The sequence below is a fragment of the Populus nigra genome, chromosome 9 (assembly GCF_951802175.1).
Source record: "Populus nigra chromosome 9, ddPopNigr1.1, whole genome shotgun sequence".
Taxonomy (NCBI): domain Eukaryota; kingdom Viridiplantae; phylum Streptophyta; class Magnoliopsida; order Malpighiales; family Salicaceae; genus Populus; species Populus nigra.
Window position 1 is genome coordinate 3,397,431 of NC_084860.1, and position 10,834 is coordinate 3,408,264.

Consider the following 10,834-nt stretch of genomic DNA (forward strand, 5'->3'; position numbering starts at 1 on the left):
AACTCTAGAAAAATATTATTTTATTTTTATTGGACTCGCCGATATATCTACACGTCTTAAAATAAAAATCATATGGTCATGGTGACTTATCACATATACAATTAAATATAATTGAAAAGTATTTTACTTTTTTAATTTTTTAAATATTACATTTTTTACATTAGATGCTAATAGTACTAACCATTTATTTTGCATTTTGTGTCCTAAATAGTGATTTCAGATTTTTCCATATTAAACTCTTGGAGCATGTTCTTGCATAATCAAATTAAATTCTGCAATCATTTCAATTAGATTTAAAAAATTCTCGATAATACTTTTTTTCAATCTTCTTTTTCTTTATTGATTTGATTTTATAGATGTTTGTCAATTGTTTTATTTTAGACAACCTCAATTCTAAATTAACCCAACCAAGCACAATAGTAATATATTCACTACTTGTTTCATGATTAGCAAGTTTATCACTAATGATGCTTTTAATTACTAGTTCATTCGCTTACTAATTTACTTGAACTAAAACTTAATGCTAAATAATTCACAATAAAAGAAGTAAACTTTATTAGAAGATTAATTTGAATGAACTAACCATCTCTTATCTTGTTTTTCTTTATTGGCTAGTTTTCGGGTGTAAAATGCAATTGAAAAACATCCATTCATATTGCCTTTTGGAAAAATAAGATCATGTTCTCTAATTGGAGCTTTTTCTACGAAAAATCTCTCTTAATTAATTAATGAATTTAAATAGTTAGTTTTTTCTCTTGCTATATACCAGAAAACTTGGAATCTTTTGTAAGCAAGATAGGCTCGAGACATTGCCCAGGTAGCTTAAACTGGCTGGCTGTGTTGATATTGCTTAGTAATATGGATGATACAGATTCGAGAACAGGATCAATTGCCGTGCCTGAAACAACATGGTTCTTTTAACCTTTTCATTCAACTTCTGCCTTAAATGAATCAATCGGTGATCTTAATTATAGCTTCCAACCCATATGATAAGCATCATTCGGGAACTCAAAATAATGCATGCTGTCAACTTGATCATTACAGATCAGAGTAGGATGTGGGCTTTCCAGGATGCGAATCAAAATAAGGTTAAGTGGGAATAAATAGCAAACTCAGCCCGCAAATTTGCCCACTTCAAAACACTGTTGTGAAGTGGTATGAAGGGACATAGAAGGTGGGAACTGTTGTGTGTGTAATTATAGTTTGGATTTTCAATTTAGCTCTAAACTGTGGCGTCTATCACTCATGTACTAATCCAATTCGATGAATCCAGCCCTCACCAAATGGCAGGAACAGTCAAAATCGTTACCATCTTCAAAGCAACTAGTAGAAGTTAAGCACTGGGACGACACAGTAAGTGGGGAAAAAGTTATGAAGCATTAAAAAGAAGAGAAATCCAACAAGCAGAGATGAAAAAGATCGAGTCTTTTATGCACAAAGCGTCAAATTAGTACACAATTTAGCTAAAAATAAAAGCTATAAAGTACAATCTTTCCTTCTACCTGACTCGGACTAAAAAAAATCATCCAGTAGACCAGTTTTGGGGCATCCAACTAATTAAGAGATATGAGAAGCGGCTCGACGACTGGTATTGTGAGAGAAGAAAGAAGCAAAACAGTGAGCAAACCCCACCACTATAGCCACCTTCAGCTGCCCCCTCTTCGGAATCGGACGGCTAACAAAACCCCTGGAAACTTTCCCACCGTTGTAGCTCATAAGCCTTCTGGCACCTGCCATCGTTCTTTCTTTCTTTGAGAAAGATCAAACCTTTCTTGCAATAGAGGCAGCAGTAGAGGCAGAACCAATGTTAGAGAGGTGAGAGTGCTCGAGTTTGCGTGATGAATCGAAGGTCACCTCTCTGGGGTTATATGTAGGTTTTCGTTGATTAATGCCCTTGGTCATTGATGAAATTACAGGGTATGGACATTGTTTTTGAATCCCTTGATAGTGCCAGTTGTGCCATTCTTGATAGTGCCAGTTGTACCATTCTGTTCTTTTTCTTAGCGTTTTTGTAAATACCTGGGGTACATGGTATTTTAACAAAAAACAAATTTAATTAAAATAATTATTTTTAATATCAATATATTAAAATAATTAAAAAAAACTTTAATATCAATATATTAATATAATTAGATTTTTTTTATGAAAAATAACTTAAAAAATACTTTAATTCATATAATCAAACATTGCCTTAATTTTATTTTTTTATTTTTTTTTTCCCGGGGGGGGGGGGGGATTGACTTATAAAGCAGCTGGTTTTGCTTCTTTGGTGTGTTTGCCCATTGTCTTCCTTGTTTGAATCCATGAACTTGACCACCGTCCCAAATAACTCTAGTCAATTAATTTGAAGATAATGATTGAATGAATTTGAATACAATACTTTAATATTGGAATCTAAAATGCAACCATAATTATAGATTCATCTTCAAGAGCTTTAATTTGTTCATATCAATAAGAAGAGATAATACCTTGATTTGTTCAAATTCCATCTAACCTAGTAAAGAGAGATAGTATGAGAGTTTTAGTTGGGATTTTTCTTCAATTTTTTTAATAGTACATACCTCTTTCATGAGAGTTTTGGTTATAATTCTTCTCCAAGCAATCTCAGTAATAATACCCTCTGTATTTGATTATGTTTGGTAGGGTAGCTACTGTTTTTTAAATTATTTAAAATGTTTTTTTATAGTTTTGATGTGGTGATATAAAATGTCATTTTAATTAAAAATTATTTTTAAAAACATCATATATTGCATTACCAAACGCATAAACAATCATGGGTTAAACCTTGGTTTCAGCATTTATCTTTATTAGAAAATAGTGACAACTTGTTAAGTGAATATGACTAATTTTCTTAATGAAATATTCAATCACCTAAATTGGTAGTTCACGTAATGATAATAATTTATAGTTTGGTTAGGTTTTGAAGTTAGCTTGTAAATCAAGCAAGAGGGGAGATTTTTGAAATCTAACAATCGAATGGTTCCTCCCTAGAAATGAAGGTTGTTGGATTTCATGAGATGTAAATCATAGTTTTAAAATGCATGGATTCACCCGGATGTTATTAATCCAAGACTAAAATTGAGCTCAATTAAAAAAAATATAAAAAATATAAAAATTTAAATGATTCCACAGGTTAACTCAGTTATAACCCATTAATTATTTATATTTTTAACCAAAATAATAATCAAAACCTCATAAACCAGGCAAAACCAGTAACCCAAGTCTCTCGAGAGGGTAAAAACTCTAGGTGAACACTAATTATTATTTAATGGCAGGTTTGTCGTCTTCATCGTGGAGGGAGAGAGAACCGAGAGGACAAGATGATGGTGTTTTCGTAAAATAAGGATAAAGTATGGGTTAAAAGAAGGATGATAGGATCAAAAGTTAAGGTTGAATAATAAAAATCACGTGCCCCATTGTGTTGTTGCTTTAACAATATGAAAAGCCATCGTGCTGTCATGTCCCCTGCTCCCACGGTGCTTCATGTCGCCTTTTTTCTTTTTTCTTCTCTCTCTCCGAAGCTGATTCCACGCCCCGTGCATATATATATATATATATATATATATATATATATATATATATATATATATATATATATATATCTTCTATCAAATTTTCTTTCTTTCTTTCTTTGTTTATTTTTTATTCGTATTTTTATATCAATTTATAATTTTAATTTCGCATATTCTATATTAATTTGATATATTTAGAAAAAAAATCAATATATTATCTTCATGTGACATTAAGATTTGAACTTAAAAAAGCTAAAAAATGAATAACTTTTTTAAAAAATAGCATCCTTTTTGTTTTTTTTTTAAATTATTCGTTCTTCTTCGTGCATGTTTAATTTTGCATTTCAAAAATATTTTAAAAAAAAATTAATTTTTTTTTAATTTTTTTTCTATGCTTTAAATTAATATTTTTTTGTGTTTTTCATATCATTTTGATGTGCTGATATCAAAAATAATTTTTTTAATTTAATATATTTTCTAAGTGAAAAACACTTTAAAAAGCAATCACAACTACACTATCAAACAAGTCTTTTACCTTAAATCATTAATTTTTTTCTTTTTAATATCAACTTTCAAATATTGTGACGATTAAAATTTATGGTTATTAATTTATTTTTATTTATTTTTTATATGGTTATTTTAATTTAAAAAAATATGTTTTTATATAGCTCATCATATTTTCTAAAAAAAAACATCAACAACTTTACTACTACAAGCTTCTATTTTTATTATTATATGATTAAATAAAGATATAATTTAAAAAATAAAGTAATTAAATCAAACAGAATCCATGACTTTATATATAATTGTTTTAATATTTAAAAAATAACATACGCATGTGTTTTTTTTATTTACATTAAATAACTGCTTCGAAAAAACCTTCTCTGATGTTTAAAAGGTAACCCGCCGCATAGCACAGGCAACCTTTCATGAACATAAAGGATATTTTCTTCTCTTTTTTCAGCATAGATCAATAATTTAATTCGTGGAAGCTATCACAGTCAATATTTTTCTCATTGAAAGAAATATTTCAAAGTCAGCACCATATTTCTTTTCATAGAGAGAATCGAAGAAATCCAAAAGAAATATATTTAAAAGACGATGCCAGGTCCATGGCCGCCATGCTTACAGCAAATTAAATAAGCTAAAACAAATGTAATTTAATGATAAAAAATTAAGATAAATAAATTTATTTTTCTTGTGGTTTCATTTGAGTCATATGATTATTAATATGATGGTTACTAGAGGTTTATATGATTGTTAACTTCAAAGCCCGTTGAATTAGTCGAGATACACGTAAGCTAATTCAGAGACCCACATTAATTAAAAAAATAGAAAAAAGCTAAAGCAACACAGTATAGTAGTACACTAAATTAGTATAATTAACACCATTCATCGAATCTGAATCTTGCAAGTGGGGAAGGCCTCTGGATTCAATGAACTTCCTGTAATTCTTGGACAAAATTATTTTAATTGTGTCAGATTTTGTTAGGGCAGGGAATGGATTTGGTTCTAGTCAGATGGGATTTGAAATTGAAGCCGCCTGGCCAATTATCTGTGGTGGGTTTTAATAATTTATTGAGATAAATACTTTGTTTGAAATCAGGGGATGCATCTTCTGCTTACTTTATAGCATGCTTGACAGAACCCTAGAAAATCAAGCATTGATAATTTTGTGCCCGCAGGAATAACTATTCTTGATTCGGTAAGAGCTTACATCATGATTTTCTGTTTTAATAACTTAATGGGTCAAGTATCCTCCAAGGTTTATGCATCGGCACCTCATAGATTGTGTAGATATTTCAAGTGTGACATTAACATTTACTTGACATTTTGTCTTCTTGAAATTTTTTAATACAAGAGCCTTTAGGCATCGTGTCAAAGTTATTTAACCCCAGATGAGTCATGATCCAATCCATTTCTATGCTCAAATAAATAATTAGGTTAATTTAAGTTGATAGGTTAATCTAAATTGATTCGAATTAATTTAAAATAATTTAAAATAATATCATTTAAAGTTTTGGCCAAGTTTATAGGTCAAATATATAATTAATTTAAAACTAAACCTGGATCTGGAGTTTCTAATTGGCCAAGTGATTATAAAATTTTTTATCAAAAAGCTAAAGTATATAGTTGGATTTTTATTTTTAAAAAAACAGATATGTTATTTTTCAAGTGGAGTTAACTCGATTAAATTCAGATAACCAGACAAATCAACCTCTAATATGTTTAAAACTCAATTTAACTTTTAAAAATATTGAAACATCCTTGTTTTTTTATTTACATATATTAACATGTGACTAAAGTCTTAAATTGGGTTTAAAAACTTTGATTTTAACAAAAACTTCTATACTCGTGAACTTAAAAAAAAAAAAAAGAGTGAATTTTAAAATATAACCTTTCCATAATAAAATTAGGTTTGGTAATTAATTACTCAACATATTTTAAGTTCACAAAATTGTCTTGACTTGTTTATGCAAAGAAAACTCCACCCTCGTTGGTTGAACCATTGATCTGGGCAAAATTAATAAATCTCTCAACCACAAATTTAATTACTTGCTAATAATGAGAATTAACGATTTGCTGCAAAATCTTGCCCATCACAAAGCAACATCAGAGACTAAAGAATCAAAGTAGACTCAAGAAGTTCATCTGAGATTAATTAGTAGAACAAAATCTCTGTACAATGGAAGAAACACTAGTAACCTCATAGAATACATGAACAAAAAGGATTAAAAAAAAATTGTTCATTTCTAACGAGTCACTGAACTCGAGCCAAGTTTCTGAGCCTTCCATGGTCTAGTGACTAGTGAGCTAGCCGGAAAGCACCACATTTCTTGCGGGGAGAAAAAATTGCAGCAAAAGTATGGGCCAAACCCAGTACTATCGCCACCTTAACTTGACCTCTCTTGGGGATCATACGGCCATAGAACCTCTGTTGTGAGTAACTTCCACCATTGATCATCACGCTCCTGCAACTAGCTGCCATCTCTATATGCTAGGCCTTCCTTCTTCTCCTGAGAGATTGAAAATGTAAGAGAAGAAGAGAGAAGTTGTTGAGGCTTGGGAGTGTAATTAAAGGGTGCTTGGCTTAAATGGAGACTGGCTTAGTTTTTAGTCTTTGACGGTTTGGTTTATATAGAGATTGGTCTGGTGAAAATGCCCTTTGCTATTTGCTACAGCTAAAGACTCCCCATTACTTTGTTCACAATTTTGACCATGCTTAAGATCACAATTATACAGAATCTGCAAGGTTTGGCAGGGACAGGATGGTCATTTGGAACTCTTGTAGCCTAACGTAGACAGGAAGATGCTACTTTTTTTTTTATTATTATATAATAATGTTGGTAAAGCAAGAGCCTTGGATGGTTTTAGTGCAAGATGACATTATTTTTTTAAGACATGTTGCATATGGTTCACGTTGGTGTTTTGTTTGCATTGGCTAGGGTTTCAGGCCTGTTTGTTTCTGTGTTTTAAAAGCGTTTGTGATCAAATTTGAAAATTTTTTATTTTTTTATTAACTTCAAATTAATATGTTTTTAGTATCTTCAAATCATTTTAATCTGCTAATGTCAAAAATGATTTTTAAAAAATAAAAAAACATTATTGGCATGTATTTTGACACGAAAAGCTATTTGAAAAGCAACCGCAACCACACTGTCAAACAAACCTTTGCCATCGTGGCCATTGGTGGCCATCACCAGAGTGTCACTGTCTTAAATTGTTCATACTCTTTCTCTTCCCGATTGCTTATTTGCTCTTACAGATTACATCAATGGAGCAATTAATTAAATTTTTCTTACACTTGTCTCCTTTTCAACTGTTTAGTTTTAATTTCCCTTCTTGTTTTCACCATGAAATTCATCATGGCACAACTTTATACTTCATCATTGTGTTTGTTGGCGAATACAAGATAAATATGTATTTCGTTAAAAAAAACAAAAGAAAATCCAGTTTTGAAAATTAAAATCTTTTATTTTGATATAAAAAAAGAAATTTAATTTGTTTTTTAAGATTCTTGAAAACTGTGATAATAATAAATTGATAAACAATCTTCGCATAGAAATATTGAAATCAAGAAAGCTACAAACGTATGAAAATACAAAGCCTTTTCAAAAATAATCTAATTATAATGGATGGCCTTCTCAAAAGAAAAAATACGTGAATTTTTTAAAAGTGATCTAATTATAATAAATGATTTTCTTAATATTAAAAAATATAAGAATTTTTCAAAAAATTTCAATGTTATGTAATAGAATTATTTAAAAATAATGTTTCAACTGCCAAAAAGGGTCTTAAAAGCTTTATATATATAGATAGATCAGGAATTAATATTTTTAACACACATTGCAATCAAAACTAAAAGATTAACAATCATAACAATTGGAGGAGGATTAACTCATTGAATTTTTATGCATGTTTTAACAGTAAAAATTAACGCCCAGCTAATAGAGGGAAGAAATTGGCACAATTTTGATGGGTTGAGGGTAGTATTGGTGCAATCCGTAGAAAAGGGACCAAATCGAAACTTCCCTCATAAGTGAAGGGTGTATTTCTAGTTTGCCCTTAAAAATGGTGAGCATTGGCTGACGACACATTTGCTGACACTTGCAATAATGTGCTGAGAAAGATTTAAGAAATACACTGAATCAAGACTTTTTCTTTCAAGTATTAAGCAATGAGATTTCACTGTAGTTATTTGTCCACCAAAGCATTGTATGAATCCAATAATTGCAATAGGCTTGTATGTTCGTTGATTTAATCTAAATATTTATATTAATAAAAAAAATTAAAATAAACTATTACACATCCTCATAAGATAAAGAAAAAAACAAAAAAATATATCTTAAAATACATCTAAACTTCGATAACAACATCTAAAATACAATTAAAAAAATTTCAACAAAATAAATATAACGATATCAAGAAAGATCTTCAACATTAACTAGAATGGGTTACACACATAATCTAAAAACAAGTATATTGGTTACCATCTTTGAATGATACATATGATCCTTGATCTTATCACTATTTATGACTTTAATTAGTATCATTAAATTCATTTCATTAATATCTTTTAAATATTACCAAGTATTTTTATTTAAAATCACTGTATACATCTCCAGTGATGATTATAAGCTGGAAAAGTTTCTTACTGATGCCCAGATTCAAGCCCTTGAGAACCATTCATTGCATGAGGGATCATGGATAGAAGCACAACATGCTTTTCAGCATGTGAAAGAATAGAATGTAACATAAGCCATCAACCAGAGCTTTTCAGCTATGAACATGGCATAACTTTTGTAGTCGATGAGTTACTGTGTGTGCGCCCCCCAGACCATTTTCAGCAATCCACAGCTCCCCTTTTTTATATTTTATATTTTTGGATGATTGATCATGACCCTGTTGACAACTTTGTCAGTGTAAACTAGGATAAGCTACAGCCTTCTCAAAAGTTGAGAGATTTTTCAAGATCACGATCGAGATTTCTGCAGCAAAGATATTTTTTATTTAAAAATATATTTAATTGTTTTTTAAGATTTTTTTAATTCAAAAAATATTTTAAAAACATCAATTTAATATTTTTTAAAAAATTAAATATATCTAAACACAATTTCCCAATAATATTTTTTTAATTTAAATATATAAATTAAAACATTCTTATATAATTGATTTAATCAATAATATTCTTTTTTTAAAAAAAGTCTCACTATCAAATGTTATATAAAATCAATAAAAAAAAAGATGTTTGTATTTTTTAATATGATCTAATTAAGAGATTCAATGTAATTCAGTAACCCTTCTAGTTCTATATCTCTTGATCACCTTAGGCAAGTTTTAATATTTAATTTACTAAATATCTTAAAGATGGAAAGCATTTGGGCTAGCTCATTTGGGCTGAAATAACAACTAGTTTATGAGTTTGTACCCAACCCTTTTATGGGCTTTTTTTCTTAAAAGCCCATGAATAAGATGAACAAGAGTATATAATAGTGGAATCATGATATTCTCATATTTTGACCGACAACAAGCTTGATCTCTTGGTCAATACAGGTGACTGAGAAGAAGCAAGAAGCAGCAGCCATGGCGATTAACAAAATAATAATAGCAAGTCCACGACGACTCATCCACTGATCGTTTCATTGGTTTATCAGGAATCATAACCAAATTGAATGAAAATAAAATATTTATTATGTTTTTTAAAGAAGGCAATTGATTAACAGATAAGACGAGACTGTATAGAATAAGAAAAGAGTGTTAAAATCATCTAGTAGGTGGTACAGTGATAATAGCTTGAGACTAAACGGTTTATTTTTTTTGTTGTTTTAGATTCGAATCCTGTGTTTGCTAATATGATGGCCACTAAAAGCTTACATGGTCGTTAATTTTAAGGCCTGTGAGATTAATCGAGATACGTGTAAACTAACCCGAACACCCTTATTAATAATAATTAAAAAAAAAGATCGTTCATTATAAAATTCTCGTCATTGTTTTTGCTCTTGGATGCGTTCTATATAAAATAAAAGAGATAAAAAGAAATCAAGTCCATGTTTTCATGTTTTTTTTTTATTTTGAAAACATATTAATTCATTTGAAGATTATCATATATTTCCTATCTTCTTCTTCGTTATCTCTTCGGCAGATGAATATTCTATCATGAAATACCAGAGATCTTGACGCGCACTCTCAATGCATGATGTCAGGCAAACGAAAGGCTGAGCAGAGGCACCTCCCGACTGTTTTAAAAGCGTCTGGTAACGAATTCACAAGGCCTTGTCAAGATCTTCATAGACACGATCGTCAAGATTTCCTGTTAATGTAAAGACGATTAGGATGACAGCTTACACGTCCCGTGAAGAGTCTTGTTCGAGACTCTCCCATGGGGCAGGGCCTGATAGATCCAAGAACAGTAAGAACATGGCCAACACACATTCTACTGTTATTTTGACACCAATTCCAGGCCACCGCATTTGTGAACTGCAGCGGTTAACGTCTCAGTTCATTTCCCAATCAAAGCAGGCAGCGCAAGGAATCATCATATATAGCCAAGGGTGTAAAACCATGACATTGAGCTCCACCTATTTCTGACAATTGATATATAATATCATATCATGTCGAAGTTTTAGATTGATTGATTATGGTGTGAATGTGTGATTCTAATTACCGGTGGTGTGAATGTGTGAAAATGTATTAAAATAATATATTTTTTATATATTTTAAAAATTAATTTTTGATATAAGTATATTAAAATAATTTAAAAATATTAATTTAAAACAAAAAAAATATTAAAAAATTAATTTTTTTAAAAAATAAACAGGCTA